This window comes from Taudactylus pleione, unplaced genomic scaffold (genome assembly GCF_031769625.1).
Source record: "Taudactylus pleione unplaced genomic scaffold, aTauple2 ptg000061l, whole genome shotgun sequence".
Lineage (NCBI taxonomy): Eukaryota > Metazoa > Chordata > Amphibia > Anura > Myobatrachidae > Taudactylus > Taudactylus pleione.
The window spans coordinates 16288632-16306772 of NW_028284463.1; the positions used below are offsets into that span (position 1 = coordinate 16288632).

The 18141-nt window shown below is 48.2% G+C and overlaps 1 protein-coding gene across 1 annotated transcript in view; it reads left to right on the forward strand.

Moving 5' to 3' along the window:
* Positions 1–18141, forward strand: part of SLC5A10 (solute carrier family 5 member 10) — a 200415-nt gene that overhangs the window by 168468 nt on the left and 13806 nt on the right. The gene's annotated exons all lie outside the window — the stretch shown is intronic.

Here is an 18141-nt window from a genome sequence, read left to right on the forward strand (position 1 = left end):
GGGTCCTCTGCCTCCTTCTCCTCCTAATCTTCTTCCGGGTGCAGGGAGGAGGAGGAGAAGGATCCTGGGACTTCCTGCACAGGTCACCAGCAGGAAGCTCCCGGGGCTCGGAGGGGGCGGAGACCCACGGAGACCCCCTCACCCGGCGTCGGCTGCTTCGCAAAGGGCAGCTGTTATCGCAAGAGCTGTCCTTTGCAATACTAATCGCATATGTTAGTACATATGCATTTAGTCATTTTGCGGTGACTGGCGGGATGTACACCACAAGGTTAGTATATCTCGCCCAGGGCCTGTGACTCATACCTCCTTTCCACTAAATTCCCGGGTCTGACCCAGGATTTGGAACATGGTTCCAGACCAGGTCACGACCCCTTTTATACTACGACGCTGGCCTCGGTTAGGCGCTGTCCACCCTGCACATGGGTGCAGTGCCAACGCTTGGAGAGAAGATCATCTCCTTGTGCCGGGAAAGATGCTCTCCCCGATGCTGTGAATGGATGACCCGGGATAACCGTTTCCACTGAGCCTTATCCAGGTCCTTCGCGTGTAAAACCCTGCTAGCTACCATGATTGGATTCCCGGGACACTGGACCCGGGTTGAGCCGTCTCCACTGACAAATATCCTGGGTTGATCTGCATTCACAAACCCAGAATTTTCATGTAAGTTGAAAAGGGGTATCAGAGAGGCCTGTACTTCTGACGGATACCTGTATGCTGTGGAAGAATGGTCTTTTTCAATACATTAAGACGATGCACCTACTTGTTTCCTGTGACCACCAGAATAGTGCAAAACTTCCTGCACAGGTCACCAGCAGGAAGCTCCCGGGGCTCTGATGCTTGTTGCCCTGATGCTATTCCGTTCTCTGGCTGTTCTGGATTGAGCCCAATGTCTCCAAGCTAAAGCCCTTTGCCAGCTACCTTGCAGAGCCTGGTCCATGGTGAGGGACCCGTGCAAATTAGCCGACACTATCCAGGAAGTGTTGCAGCAGTAGCGTGCCCACACACACACTCAGAAGTAAGCGCTTCCAGGTGCCGATGGTGGATGCATGGGTGGAAGTAAGCCGTCCCAAGTGCCAGGAGCTTGGTGGTGTGGCCCACTGGGTCCAAGCTCCCATGTATCGCATTCCGGACCTTGGTACATATGGGAAATGCAGCTTTTTGGCCAGACTTTCCTTTTAGTACATCCCACCCTGGGGGGGACAAGTGGAGGTGTTTTCCATAGCAACCAATCAGCCCCTAGCTATCATTCAATAGAATGTACTAGATAAATAATAGCTAGAAGCTGATTGGTTACTTCTTTTTGATGCACCTCCCCGTAAGTGACAGTCAGACAAGGAGCTGTTTGTTTTTGTAGCTCCCACCACCTGATTCAGTGATGTACGCAATGCTGATTTTTACGCAGAATGAGCGATTTTTAAGTCGCATTCCGCATGCATATGCAAAGTGAGTAACAGGTAGTCAGCGTTTGGGGGAGGTAACAGGGAGGTGATTAAAAAAAATGTAGGTGTGTCTTGGCGTTTAAACGTGCGTTCATAAATTCGCCATTGCGATATCCCACACAGCATGAGAGCTCTCTGCGTGTCAGGAGAGTCACTGTATTTGAGACAGGTCAGACCTTCCGCTAGGGCTGCAAGGATGGTCGATGTGGGTCGATGCTACCGATATTCACGCTGGTATGAGACGTCGGATGCAGGTGAGAAGGCAGCGGTGGGCGTCCCTATGCTCGGGAAAGCTTTGGAACTATTAGCATAGTCGCAGCTGCGAGCTCTGAATCAGGCCCACAGTCTCCTCACACTTTATGTAGCTGCAATGTGTGCACGAGTGTGTTCTGCCAGTGTTACTGACATGAGCTAATCCCTCGGGACAGCCATGTAGTGTGTGTGGCTTATTATCAGCCAGTGGGGTCTGTCTGGGAATGGGTTTCATTATCTAACATCATATCTATTTATAGAATAATTTAAATAGACTAATTACAGATGATAAATCACCGTGTCACAGGCTAACCCGCTAACGTGTTTTTTCCCTTCATACAAATGCCTCCATGTTACAAAACCTTACAAAATAAAGTGTAACACAGATAGAAGCTCATAGATGAAAGTTTAATGAGGAAAGTGCTGTGGAAAGTGAACTTCTCTTCCTCAAGGCTCCCCAACAGTTCAGGTTTTAGGGATATCCATGGTTGAGCACATGTGGTTAAATCAAATTGACTGAGGTACTAATTAAAGGCCTTGGGCCTGATTCAGACCCACTCGCGAGCGGCTGTCCGCTCGCAAGTGGGTCGATGTTATGCACTGAGCATGCGCACGACGGAGGGAGCTCCGTCGTGCGCATGCGCCAGACGCGACGAGCGAAGGAAAGTCCTTCGCTCGTTGTGTCCGATCAAAGGGGGCGTGCTGTCAATGTTGATTGACAGCACGCCCCCTTTGGTGGGCGTGCCTCCCTGACGGGGGCGTTCCCACGGGAACGCCTCCCGTCTGAAGCCGGCCCACTGACATCACTAGTGATGTCAGTGGGAGTGATTTTGGCTCTGATAGAGCCAAAATCACTCCGGAGCTTGCGGTTGAAAACCTCAACCGCAGGCTCCGGCTCGCAATTTCGATGGTCGCGATGGTCTCGACCATCGCGGCCATCAAAAAGCACGCTCGTATAGCCTGTGGGTGGTGACCCACAGCTATACGAGCGTCCAGGAGGACGCTCCATGAAAATGGAGCCCGGCCCTCATTCAGAGCGTGCGCTCTGCTCAGAGCGTACGGCTCTGAATGAGGGCCTTTATTCATTACGGATCGCTATTGTGATCACAGTCGCGATTACGCATGCAGTCCCTAAAGATATGCTAATCCTCTGCAATCGCAATGCTGTCGCAGCCTAACATAAGGTCGCCAACTTTACCTTACACTCATCCGTAATTCTTTACAAGACTGGAAAACCATTGGTAACATCGAGTACAATCGGAGCCTCACGCACACTTGCACAAGTTCAGACCTTACCTAGGAATTGCTAACCTCATCGCACGCAGTGAAAGCCTGAGCTGCGTATGGCATCGCAGTGCCTAATGTATGCACGCCATTGTAACGGCGTTCAATCGTACTGGCACGCCTGCGTTTTGCCAACCACCCCCCCTGTCACTGCCCCCAAACAGTAACTTCCTGTCAAATCACTCCACGATGGGTCTGCGTAGTCACTGTGATCTCAGTCCGATCGTAGTGAAGTCTTCATGCATACGCATGCGCAGAACGCAACTATCGTCCGATTACATGCATAATCACATTTGCGATCGGTAATGAATCAGGCCCAAGTTACCAGTGCTCAACCATGGATATCTCTAAAACCTGAACTGTTGGGGAGCCTTGGGAACCTCTGCACTAGTATATTTTTGGATTGTGGGAGGAAACCCATGCAGCACGGGGAGAACATGCCAACTACACACAGGAGGGCCATGGTGGGAATTGAACCTAGGACCTCAGGGCCTGATTCAGAGCCGGACGCTATTTGCGCTCGCTCGTTCAGAAAAAGGGGCCGGCTATTTAAATTGAGCGCTCGCTCTTTGCGATCTGTTGACGCCTCTATGTCTGAGCGAGCGAACGAAACATGCGCTCGCTATTTTGTAAAGGCGCCCCCTGGCCGCTCGCATCCTACGTCATCTCCGCTATTTATTAGATTAATCGAGTACATCGAAAGGCGTCTGAACTGCTCGCAGTGCTTGTGGTTGGATATTCCTACCGCAATCATGCGAACAGTTCAGGCTAAGAGACAACCAAGTGACGTGGCCGATGACGCTGCTTTGTTAATTATGCACACCCTTAAAACGCCTGTTTTGACCGTTTGGCACGCCTGCGTTCGGATCTCCACTCCCCGTTTTCAAGCACCTTCCCCTGTTACCACCCACAAACGCCTCATCCTGTCACTCAAATTAGCAGGCACTCGCTATTTTAAGAAGTGCTCGATTTCCGACCGCACTGACTGGTTGGCGCATGCGCATTGCGACCCATACGCATGCACAGTTGTGCGAACATCGCTCGGAGCGAACGAGCGGCCGCTTATGAGCGGCTCTGAATCAGGCCCTCAGTACTGTGAGGCAGTATTGCTAACCGTTACATATCCATATTTTATCTGTTTGGCACATATTATTGTAAGATAAACATTTCTTCAAGTAAAAAAAGAGCAAAGCAGTGCTGGAGATTTTTAAAGCTTCATAACCCTCAATTACAGCAATTTAACGAGTTGGCACAAATTATGATTACAATTATGGTAGAGGATATATAAAGGGGTGCTCCAGGATACTGAAAGTACCCCTAAGGAAGTCCAGAGGGACTAAATGCGTTGGGTCTGATTCTCCCCAAAAAAAAAAAACACTAGTGGACTGGTATCTGCTACAATACCAAAAGATAAGCTTTTATCTGTTTTTTGTTTTAAGTTTGTTGGTTTTACTCTGTTATTGTGCTTTATGTATGGTCTAAATTAAACATTATTTACGGAGATTTCTCTCAATTTCTGGTCTGAGGTCTTCCATCTGTTATTATATGAAGCCAGACTGCTACTGAGTATGACCTGAAGCACAGAGGAGTGACACCGTTTATGCATTGATTTACGCAAATTTTGGTACACAGATATACTTACGTCCAGTGGTGTTTCTAATTGTTGCATATAATACTACACTATATATGTTCTCTTGATGGGCAAAAAATTGCAAGCCCAAATTTCAGGTTATCACAAAGGTGTATCCCGTGGAAACCTGGAAAGTGCTATCGGTTCAAGTTACCTGACCATTGAAGTACTGCCTGACTATCAGATAAGCTTTTGAGTGTTTATTTTTTGGTACTCACATTACTTATCCATTTGAGCACTGATTCATTTGTTTCTAAAATACTACACTATTAGGCGCACGTTTTACTAATATTTTTCAGCACCTTCTTCTCCGATTGCCATACGGATTATTTGGAAAAACTGCAGCCACCTGTTATATTCAGGAGTGTTCTATACTACGTATCATCAGGGTATTTTGAAATTTGTGCGCTAGTATTCACCCATTTATATATATATATATATATATATATATATATATATATAACCCCCTCTTGTAAATCCTGCACTTGCTCTTGCAATCCCACTGCCTGCTCACTTCACTGCCCGTCACGCCGCGCCTCTGAAAGGGAGGAGTGCATCGCATGGGGAGTAGGTCTCGGAGTAACAAGAACAAGGTAAGTGTGGGGGCTGGAGAGACAGAAGGTGGGCTGGCTGGAGACACAGCAAAAGGGGGCCAAGCTGGAGACAGAGAAGGGGGGGATGGCTGGAGAGACACAGAAGGGGGGATGGCTGGGGAGACAGAAGGGGGGCTTGCTGGAGCTGGAAAGACACTGCATGGCAGGAGTTACCGAAACATTGGGGAGCCCCTGCCTATTTTTTCAGTCCTGGGCCCCACAATTTCTGATGGCAGCCCTGGCTACAGACATAGTTCTGCAGTGGCAGCAGCAGTGCCCCCCAGTAGCACATATCAGGAGATGAGTGATGTCTCAGTGAGGACAGGGCTGTGTGTGACAGGGGCAGTGTTATAATGTGGGGAGGGGAATGGAGGTAGCAGGAAGCCACAGACTGAGTTATATAGTGGGAGGAGCAGGGTTCCCAGCAGCACAGAGTATATCAGGAGATTAATGATGTGTCAGTGAGGACAGGGCTGCATGTGACAGGGTCAGTGACATGATGTGAGATGGAGAATGGAGGAAGCAGGAAGCCACAGACTGAGAGTCATATAGTGGAGGGAGCAGGGTCCCTCAGCAGCACAGAGCATATCAGGAGATGAGTGATGTCAGTGAGGACAGGGCTGTGTGTGACAGGGGCAGTGTTATAATGTGGGGAGGGGAATGGAGGTAGCAGGAAGCCACAGACTGAGAGTTATATAGTGGAGGGAGCAGCATACTTGCCGATTTTTTTTTTCACTCCTTTCTGGGAGCAGCCGTAGAGGACCAGCTGCTTTCAGTTTCAGGGGGGGGGCAGACTATGATTAGGCCCCACCCCCTTTAACGGAAACCCCCTCCCTCCCGCGATTCGTGGGGCCACGCGGAGGGGGCGGGGCTAAATGGCATGATTCATGTAATCTAGCCCCGCCCCCTCCCTACGGACCCGCAAATTTCGCAGAAAATCTCCCCATCCTGCCCACTTAACTAGGATCTACCTACTATTCCGGGGGTTTGGAGGGTTACCCAAAAAATCGTGAGCCTCCTGAGACTCCAGGGAGAGTATGCAAGTATGGGGAGCAGGGTCCCCACACAGCATAGAGTAGTGATACATACTTGCCGACATTCTGTCTAGCGGAGGGGCCATAGCGCAGCATAGGGGGGTGTGGGCATTACCTGACATTAGGGGTAGAGTGAGGGGCGTGACCACACGATTGCGTCATTGTGACCCCTGCCCATGCTACATAGTGCTGAGATTACCGGCATTGTGAAGCAGAGCAAATCACATCGTCAGCCACCCCCAACTCCCCACTGCGGGTGGGGGTGTGCGTGTGGGGCGTCTGGGGGTAGTCGCTTGCCAGGAGACTTGACCGCTTTTCTGGCCAGCTGGGAGCCCCACCCGATTTTCGGGAGCCTGGTATGCAAGTATGCAAAGTAATATGAGGCTTTTGTGGATTATTGTCAGAAGATTGGGATATCAACTGCACCTTTGCATGAAAATAAGTTAATACATGCAAGTAGTTCAATGTATACTGTATATTTGTAAATGGAGTAATCCTTTAAACAGTTATTATAACGCAATCTGATGTGACTACTACAGAATTATTTAACATTCTAGAGGCTGAGACATATTAAGTACCAATTAACATATTTTTTGGATTATATCAAGTGATTTAATTTATTCCACTCATTATTTAGGAGATGCCTTAATGATTAATTTCATCACCAAGTGAAGATCCTGGACTTTTTTTTAAAACATTAGTACATTTACATGATGTCATAGCACTTCCTTCTACTACTGCACTCACAGAGTTACTTCTGATTCACAGTTATGGATTAAAGTATTCTTAAAATGTAATATAATAGGATAGACAGCAGGAGATATCAGAAATGTCTCCTGGTTTCCGGGCACCAGACCTCACAGTGACAAGAGGGTAAAGGTGCCCATCCACTAGATCGTTCATAGATCGTTTGCAAATCGTTTTAAAACAACCAGCGATGCGCGCTCCCGCTGGTCGTTTAGACATCTATCATCGTGCAAACATGTTGGTCAACCTGACGATAACGGTTTGCAGATGATTGATGAGCCTGCACTGAACGACTGCTCGTTCAGTGCAGGCTCATCACAGACTGACAAATGACTGCACGATTACAATGTCATAATCGTGCAGTCGTTTTCATGTCTGCTGGTGGATGGGCACCTTAAGATGTATTATCTGGTAATAAGTGTGACATGCGCTAGTCCGTCCAGCGCAATTTGACACATGTATTAATCATAAAGATGTATTCAAGCAGTTACCGTAGTGAAAATCCCCCATCTCCGTGGTCTCTGCACGCTTGTAACGATATCGCCATCACCATACTATTGCATTGCAGCAACACTTATAAAATATAAATGCTAAGCTCGCCTTTACAGCTTATCGTTTTTGCAGATATTCGCATGACGACCTGCCGGCTTCTAAAGTGTGTCCTGCGGTGGCTGACTGGAAAGGTTTCCTGTCTGCGAATCCATGCCGACTGAGATCTGGCTGTATTTAGCAGGATCCCATGCCTGTGCACTGGGCCAGCTAGGAGGAAGGATATTGCACTATTCTGATGCGTTCTAGGACTTGCAGGGACCACCGGAGGGGTTAGTTTTCGCTCTCCCACTACGGTGTCTAAGATGCCTCCTATAAACGATAAAACAGGAGCGACTTTACCGGCATCTCCCCCCAAGATCCGAAAAGCCTAGCATCTTGTATCTTGCATGCATGAGCTCATTGTGTATTTGTGCCTGTCATCAGGCTTCCGCAAATTTATGCGGCTGCTGACAGGCTCGCATGCATCTGTGTGTTGTTCTGCATCTGTTCGCAATGACGCAAGTACGCTCTTTGTATACTCGGCAGGGGCGGTTGTAGAAAGGAAGAGGCCCATATGCAGCCTTCACGTGGGCCCCCATTCCGTCTCTCAGTGGTGTATGCGCTGATTAGATTCTGGGAATATGACACTAGCGCCATTTTACTGGTGACTTCTCTACTGCGCATACATAGATCTTCAAGAAAATTATGAAAGCTCCATTTGCAATTCTCAGCAGGGAGGTAAGTATAGTCAGTCGGTGCGTAGAATTATAGATACACCCATGGTAATCGACCAACTCGCAGAACATACGCTACAGACAGCAGAGGGGAGATGTCACTAGCCTTTAAAGAGGACAGGCAGAGCCAGGATATTCCCGAGTCAGTGCCGTTCACACTGGAGCCGGATCTGCAGTGACCAGGCTCTTCCAGCATTGCTGTGGACGCTTGGAGATAATGTCATCTCCATGCACCTCTGAATCCACCCAATTAGGCAGCATGCGGCACGATCGGGTCATCATGACCTGGGTCGCACCGTTTACACTGCAGGGTGGCACGGGAACGACCCGTGGCCAACCCTGCAAATTACCCAAGTTGGATCCCCGGGTCCCTGGACCTGGGTGGATCCATTTACACAGACAAAAAACTCGGGTTGATGTGCATCAACCCGGGATTTTCTGCCAGTGTAAAAGGGGTATCAGATTGTAAAACTTAGTTCCGTGCGTTGTTTTTGCCATGCATCGCCTTCCTACCCAGAATCCCTCGCTGCTGGCATTGGTGAGAATCTGTTGGTATTACAGACACTCGCTGATGTCTCAATCCCCTGCATGACAAGTCTGCAGGAAGTCAGATAAGTATGAGCAGGAGACAGGCTTGTTTGCCAACTGACCTGGATAACTATTTAATTGAATTTAATTGAGGAGTGTTGCAAACAAAAAAAACCATCATGACATCAGTGCCAGGCAAACAATTTAAAACTGTAGGTTGACCTTAAAATGATAAATCCTGATATGGAAGTCATGGCTGGTACAGTATTTCAGGCAAAATATATTATCTTATAGTGTATGTATGTATAATAATGGTATTTACGTCTTTTCAAAGGGAAAGTTTTATAGCATAAATGGCAGTAATTTGTTAAAAATCAAACCTTGTAAACATTTGCAAACTTAAAAACACCTGTCCAATCTATACAACACCCCCATATACCTGCCCCATCTATACAACACCCCCATATACCTATCCCATTTATTCAGCACCCCCATATACCTGTCCCCTCAATACAGCACCCCCATATAACTATCCCATCTTTACAGCACCCCTATACACCTGTCCCATCCATACAGCACCCCCATATACCTGTCCCATCCATACAGCACCCCCATATACCTGTCCCATCTATACAGCACTTCCATATACCTGTCCCATCTATACAACACTTCCATATACCTGTCCCATCTATACAGCACTCCCATATACCTGTCCCATCTATACAGCACTCCCATATACCTGTCCCATCTATACAGCACTCCCATATACCTGTCCCATCCATACAGCACCCCCATATAACTATCCCATCAATACAGCACTCCCATATACCTGTCCCATCCATACAGCACCCCCATATAACTATCCCATCTATACAGCACCCCCATATACCTGTCCCATCCATACAGCACCCCCATATAACTATCCCATCTATACAGCACTTCCATATACCTGTTTCATCATTCATCACATAATTTAACCCAGCATTCTGCATTTTGCAGAATATAACCCCAAAAATGACCTGTTATTGTTGACTAAATTAATCATTAGGGATGGGGAGGGGGTGAGGGTTGTAGAGGGACCAGTTATCCCAAGGGTTCTGAACCCGTCCCAACATATGTACCTTAAAGTAGGGATTTTCTCAAACATTTCACCTGCTCAGGGGCCGTGAGGAAAAAGCGGAATTATATCCTATGGATAGTTAACGCAGCTTATATTGCGCATCTAGTTGGATAGCAAAATACTCGCTAAGTTGCATTTAGCCACGTTACCCCCTAAAAGTGGGTTAACACAGCTAATAGAATTTGCCCTTTTATATCACTCTACAGCAGTGCTTCTCAAACTCGGTCCACAGTCTACGTTGTGCAAGTCACCCAGCAGGTGCACAGGTGTAATCATTACTCACTGACACATTTTAAAAGATCCACAGGTGGAGCTCATTATTTTACTTGCGATTCTGTGAGCAGACCTGGAAAACATGCACTGTTTGGGGTCCTGAACCTGTGCTCTACAGCATGAAAGCAAATTCCCATTTCGTCTTTTAACGGGGAATACAATGATTGTTTGCATATAATTGAATTTAATTGGAACTGTTAAATACTTCTGTATTTATTTCTCTTTTACATCATAAATGCAACTTTTTTATTTATCATGATGCTTCGTTATAGTACTGTAGTGTGTATGAATTGTGCACGGTCATCTTAGGTTTTACTACGCACACTGTGAAACCAACCCCTGGTATAAACCAGGTGCACATAACACTGGTGCATATGCTATGCTACACCTCCAGAGCTGGGCGAACATTGAGATACATCCGTTGCAATTCCTACACCGTTCACCTGATTTGGATGTAATTACCCTCAAATTAAATCTGAAAGTCTGCAGTTAAAGCACATCTTGTTTGTTTCATTTCAAAGCCACTGTGGTGGTGAATAGAGGCCAAAATATGAAAATTCTGTCAATGTCCCAATATTTATGCACCTGACTGTATATTCCGCTAGTTGCAGTGGGAAGCAGTTTGGAAGCCAATGGACGGAATCCCGACCGTCAGCTTCCCGACTGTCTAATCCCGGCAAGGGCTAAATGACAGGGATCGAAATCCCGACGCCTGTCATTTTACCTACGCCTGGAGCCCGACACCGCCGGGTGCGGACAGCCGTGGGGGGGGGGAGGGTTAGGTTTAGGGTTCCTGGGGGGGACTTAGGGTTAGGCCCCCCCGGGAGTTTAGGGCTAGGCTAGGGGAAGGGTTAGGCACCCCCAGGGGGAGGTTAGGGTTAGGCACCCCCTATGGGGACCTAGGTTTTTCTGGGCACTTACCCCAACGGTTAGGTTTAGGCACTGGGAGGTTTAAGGTTAGACACTTACTGGAGGGTTAGGGTTAGGCACTAGAAGGTTCGTTTAGGGTCAGGCACCTACCTTGAGGGTTAGGGTTAGGCACCAAGGATGAAGAATAGAGTTAGAAAAAAACATGTGTGGACCCTTTTTTTTTGTCGACCTTTTTGAACATGCCGACCTTCTTACATGTCGACATTTAATATGTCGACCTTTTGTCCCTGTTGACCTAGTAATATCTGGTGTCTATCTAGAGTGAGATACAAAAGGATGAGACACAAGGAGAGTGGCTCAGCTGGGCTGGTTTGGGGGTGCCCCGCGCCCTGGACTTTAACCCCAGTATGTTAGGGACCTACCATAAGAGGATACCTGGACATGGTGGGTAGGCCCATAACCATGATTATACTAAAACCTCTATTTATTGCAATATGTTATTGTCTGCAGCATTAGTCTCAATAGGCAGCACCTCCCATATTTATATTCAGGGTGTGCAGTCTAGGGCCCTTCTCAATATAGTCTATGTACAGTGACCCTGTCGACCTTTTTACTGTCTGTCTTTCAATCCACACCCAAAGTGATGTAACTCTTCCTGATTCAAATGTATTAAAGCAGTGTACTGGTGGTAATCACCCTGGGGCCTATTCATCATCGAAAGTCGTATGGCCTCCGATGATGAAGTATTGAACTTCGGGTCACGCATTCGCAAACCGCCGGGGAGGTAGCGAGGAGGCAGCAGAGGGAACCGCTCGGATCCCTCTTCGCATCCCCGGAACTCCTTCCCATATTAAGGAGCGGGGATCTGAGAACCATCGCTCTCTGAAGATGGCGCTCAGTTTTCGGAGTTTGCTGAATATCAGGGGGTCCTTTTGGACCCCGATGATGAAAGGCCAGGTAACCTAAAGATGCGGAAACTAGCATTTCCGCATGGTTACCGAGCCATTTATGGTATGATGAATAGGCCCCTATGATATGTATCAGTACAGAGAAACACAATACTTGCCTACTTTTGAAAAATAGTTTCAGGGAGATTATAGTTGGTAGTAAAATGCGCTGTTGAGGGGGGCGAAAAATGTTCTGAACAAAGGACGCTTCTAGCTCCACCTATGGGCGTGACTGTGCTTATATGCTTGTTGTCAGATATTTCTATATAACATAGTAACAATATATTTTGGGAAGTTTTGCAAGTATTGGTACTAACATTACTGCCTGCAATACTCAGCCAGGTCAGTATAACAGGTGGGCATGGCCGGCAAAGGGTGGCGAAGGCGGCATTTGCGAGCGGTGTGGTGGGTGCGGTCACACCATGTTGGCCCCGCCCCCACTACACAGTGCTGAGATTACAGGCATTGTAAAGCAGGGAGTGGGGTCGGCGGCCGCCGGAAGGCTGTCTGCTTTTCTGGGGGGCCGGGAGAGGCACATGATTTTCAGGAGGCTCCCGGTCGAATCAGGAGGGTAGGCAAATATGGGTCATACACCTTCAATGTTGTCATAGAATTAGAACTTTCACATCCAATATGTGAATATTACTTGAATAGTATATTGGATCTGGCGAATGCCAGGTTAGGGGGTCTCTCCTCTCCCCTCCTGCCTATACTCTGATCCTGCTTGCACTTTCCTGATGTTCTAACGCCCTTTCTCTTTTCCTTGCAGTGGGAGCCATTAGTAGGAAAGGGGGGACCATGTGCAGCTGCAGCTCCCACTTGTCACGACCAGTGTTTCTCGGCATGGTGGGCGACGGGTATTACCTGTCACTATGGCGGGGGGCGTCTGGCGGTGGCGCTGGTGTTTGGCGAGGGGCGTTGGCTGTGAATGGTTCTGTGCGGGCATGTTGTCACTTTGGGCTGGTGAGGCCTGGTGGTGCTTCCGTTCCGCTCCGGCATGGGCGCCACCATCTTGCCTCCAGTCACATGACCTCGTTGCCCAATCCTGGTTTGTCACATGCTCTCTCTGGCCAGTCACGGCACAGCACTTGGTATTTAGGGAGGTTCAGAGCCTCACTTCATTGCCAGTGCAACGTGTTTCTCAGCATAGCTGAGAGGGTTCCCTGTGCTCACCACCTGTTTTCTGTGACACGCTACCTGCCTGCCTGCTTGTCTGCTCCTACCCCGCTGGACTACCCTGCATCCTCCATTACCTTCCCCTTGCCTGAGAACCTGTCTGCTGTTCACCGTGCACCTTGCCTCCACTGACACTCTGCTGGATAATCCTTCCTCAGCCTGCATTCTTCATTTCAGCCACTACACCTGATTTCTCCAGCCTGTAATCAACTGGACATTTCCCTATTAACCAGTCACTACCTGGAGAGTTCCCATTGTCTGCCACTAATTGAACATTCTCTAATAACCAGTCACTTCCTGGACATTGTTCATTGTCTGTCACTAACTGGACTTTTGCCCATTACTTCACCACAGCTCCCAAGTGCACTTAGGCCCTCATTCAGAGCCGTACGCTCTGAGCAGAGCGCACGCTCTGAATGAGGGCCGTCCTCCATAACTATGGAGCGTCCTCCTGGACGCTCGTATAGCTGTGGGTCATCACCCACAGCCTATACGAGCGTGCAGTTTGATGGCCGCGATGGTCTTGACCATCGCGACCATCGAAACTGCGAGCCGGAGCCTGCGGTTGAGGTTTTCAACCGCAAGGCCCAGAGTGATTTTGGCTCTATCAGAGCCAAAATCACTCCCACTGACATCATTAGTGATGTCAGTGGGCCGGCTTCTGACGGTAGGCGGTCCCTTAGGAACGCACCTGTCAATCAACATCAACAGCACGCCCCCTTTGATCAGACACAACGAGCGAAGGAAAGTCCTTCGCTCGTCGCGTCTGGCGCATGCGCACGACGGAGCTCCCTCCGTCGTGCGCATGCTCAGTGCAGAACATCTACCCACTTGCGAGCGGACAGCCGCTCGCGAGTGGGTCTGAATCAGGCCCTTAGTGCTATATCTGGACTTTAGTTTTTGTCATATTCATGTCTATCAAACCACTCATTAAAAGTTCCATCTTTTCATTTAAAACTGCTTCAGTGTCTGCTCCTATCACCACCCCGGGCCCACAACAAAACCAGAACCTCACACCACTGTGCATGTCGATCCCAGGACAGGCCATTGGCAATTACTATATAAATGTCTTTCCTTAATGGCATATATTATGCTTGGGAACCCTTTTAGTCTAGAGACAATCAGGATGAAATATTAAAGGGCAAAAAGCCCTATTAGTAGCGAAAAAAGTTCTTTAAATTTTTTTTTTTATCCTATTCAGCAAAGTGTTACCAGCTGCAATAGTATTGCCTGCTTCTGTATGCCTGTCTATCTTACTATGGCGGAGATTTTATCAAAGCTTGGGGAGAGATAAAGTACCAACCAATCAATTTCTAACTGTCACTTTACAGGTTGTGTTTGAAAACTGACAGGAGCTGATTGGTTGATACTTTACCTCTTTCCACTTTATCTCTCTAATAGCTTTGGTAAATCTCTCCCATCTAGGATTGCGGATGTACATGCTGTAATACTGGTGATGTTACCTCTATCCCGGTGCAGCTATAAGAAGAAAATCATTGGGGAAAAAAGGATTATGATTATTCTTTGCATAAAGCATTAATTCTTCAGGGGTCTATTTACTAAGCAGTGTTAGGAGACAGAGGGCCTGATTCAGACCCACTCGCGAGTGCTGAGCGCTTGCAAGCGGGTCGATGTTGGCCCAGTTCGCATGCGCACGACGGAGCATGCGCGAGACCAGGATAGCGACGGGCAAGCCGTCACTCCGGGTCTCGTATCAAAGGGGACGTGCTGTCGATGTTGAGTGACAGCACGCCCCCTTTGGTGGGCGGCCCGGGGGCGTGGCTGGCCAGACGGAGGACGGCCCCACTGACATCACAAGTGATGTCAGTGGGAGTGCTTTCGGCTCGGATAGAGTCGAAAAGCACTCTAGGGCTTGCGGCAACGAGATCCTACCACAAGGGTCTCGTCGCAAGCCCGATGGTCGCGATGGTCTTGACCATCGCGACCATCTTCCTGACCACTCGCTATAGCTGTAGGTGGTCACCCACAGCTATGCGAGCGGCCAGGAGGCCGCTCAAAAAAACCAGAGGGCCGGCCCTGATTCAGAGCGAGCGCTCTGTCAGAGCGTCCGGCTCTGAATCAGGCCCAGAGTGAACAGTGATAAGAAAGTGATAAGGTGCCAGCCAATCAGCTCCCTACTGTCATTTTTCAAACACAGCCTGTGAGATGACAGTTGGGAGCTGTTTGGCTGGCACCTTATCACTTTCTTATCACTTTTCACTCAGGGCCTGATTCAGATGGTGGCCCACAGCGCATGCGCACAACGTAGCCGGCTCTGTCGTGCGCATGCGCGAGACCCGGCTAGCGACGGGCACTCCGTCGCTCCAGGTCTCGCAACAAAGGGGGCGAGCTGTCGATGTTGAGTGACACTTCGCCCCCTTTGGTGGGCGGGCCGGGGGGGTGGCTCCCCAAACGGAGGCGTTCCCATGAGAACGCCTGTCGTTTGGGGGCGGCCCCACTGACATCACGAGTGATGTCAGTCGAGAGATTCCGGCTGTTAGAGCCGAAATCTCTCTGGGGCTTGCGGCCACGAGACCCTACCACAAGGGTCTCGTCGCAAGCCCGATGGTCGCGATGGTCTTGACCATTGCGACCATCATCATGGCCGCTCGCTGTAGCTGTATGCGAGCGGCCAGGAGGCCGTTCTAAAAAAGAAAAAACCCGGCCCTGATTCAGAGCGAGTGCTCTATCAGAGCGACGGGTCTGAATCAGGCCCTCTGTCTCCTAACACTGCTTAGTAAATAGACCCCTCAATGTTTAAAATTTTTAAACTTTTTTTTTTTTTACGTTCATTTTGTTGTTTGCTTTTGTGATAAAAGGAGCTGAAAGTCAAAATCTGAGCTCTCAGGCGCACCGCGCATGCGCAATCCGTATAGCTGACGCATGCATGTGGATATCACTGGTCCGGGAGGAGGAGATGTCACCCTTAGCGCTCCGGATGGCTTTCACGAGTGTATCTGAGTATCACTCAGCTGCCCTGGCTATAATTTCTTAGTAAATTGCAATTGAAACTGACTTGATAAATGGCAATAATAAAAGTTAAAGAGACCTTTTCATGGATAGTTCCCAGTGTGTTATCCCATATTTTGATGAGAAAGTGGAAAGCAAATCTTGTATCCGCCAACAGAATGATTCAGCGATCCTTCTAAGTTACTGTGTCACCTGAGCTTTGGAATAACCACCAAGCATTGTAGCAGCAGGCACGCCCCAGCATTCAAAAGCTTTTTTTTAATTCCACCCAGTCGAAGGAAGCCACTAAAATGTACACCGACACACCTCTGTAATTGTTTTCAGCCTTTTGTCTCACGTGTTACGCTTTCAATTAGACTTCCCCGTCGGTGAGCAGCCCAAGACTGACCCAGCTGCAAATGAAATCAACTTGGCATCTCTTAATCTTGGCAGACTAATAATGCAGATCAAGGTTCCTGGCTGTTGTAATAATAAATGTTTGCTTATTTCTTTTTTATTTATGGAGCACTTAATGCTGGTTTGACTAATTCCAGCAAGTTCTGTCAGATGGGGCTTGTTGTGTTGTTGCATCACGATTAGTGCCAAATGCTGGTAATTGCTCTAATTGGTCCTTGGAGCGTTGTCAGGATTTAATTAAAAACAAAGTATCATGTAGTGGTGGCTTATATCTGCATTTATCCCCTGTCCTGGGTCTCCTTGTAGGCCCCTCAAATATACATTGAACACTTGCCACCATCAAAGCAAAGAGCCTATTTTTGTTACACAAAGGATGTACAAAGGACACGATTTACAGACTCAGGACCCGCTGTAAAAAGACGCAGTTAGTGGCAAAATGACGCAGTTCGCCTCAATTGTAGCAGGGGGTGTGTGTGGCCATGATGACACGATGTCAGTCCTTGTTGCAACTGTGACATTTTGGGATGCTCGCCTTTGATGACTGTTTTTTGGTTGTGCCACCTTAAAGGGGCACTACGAGTGGGTAGTTAAGCTAGAGGGTGTTGATTGGACACCCTATTTGGGCGGTATCTGCCGGCAATGCATGATGTTATTCGCTTGCGGTGCATTGTTGGGCACCACTGATTGTTGGGCGACCTTTCCTCACCACCATACAGGTTCTACTCTGTTACTGATTAACTAAATCGCTAACCTACCTAATTTAGTTAATCAGTACCTACCAGTATGTTGCCAAAAGTTTTGTCTCAGTTGTGATAATAATGTGACTGGCACACATGAGAGCCCTCACCCGTTCGTTATAAGCTTCATGTACAGACATGGCGCAATGGCCGCCCTCAGTCTGGGTGAAGGGCTTTTATCTGGGAGTTAGGGCGTGATTGCAGATTGTAAGAAGTGCTTGAGACTCTTGTTTTACCACTTGTAGTTAATGCTCCACTACATGAAGCTGGCACAGGTAGAACTATACACAATGTATATGTTCTCTTGTCGTCTGTCTCATAAGTACGTGTAAAGGAAATTTTACACAATGATGTGTACAGCAACTCTCTGCACCTGACACCCACTCACTGTATGGGTTTGTAACCATGCACATCTCATTCCTTCTGGAGTTTGTAATACCTCTGAAAAGACCTTTCGCTGGTTCAAATCCATGGGTGGCACGGTGGACAGCATTGCTACATCACAGTGTTGGAGTCATGGGTTTGATTCCAACCAGAGCACTATCTGTGTGGAGTTTACATATGCACACACGGGGGGGGGGGGTGTCTCCCCTGGAGGCTATAGTGAACCATGTTGAATCAATTAAAAGGTTATTAATCACATTTGTTATCAAATCATTTCAAGTCTATAGTTCAGAAGATATTTTAAAGTTCACTTTTTGGACACATACAGTATCTGTATTGTACAGCAGCTCAACAAGCAATGGTGGCCTCGGAAAAGTTTACCAGAAAAGGGAACCGCCACAATCCAAGGATAGGCAAGGAGAGGAGGTGAGGAGTCCACTCTGTGGGTTATGTGGTCATGTGTACAGTGGATAGGGTAATGGGTCGTACGCAGCCC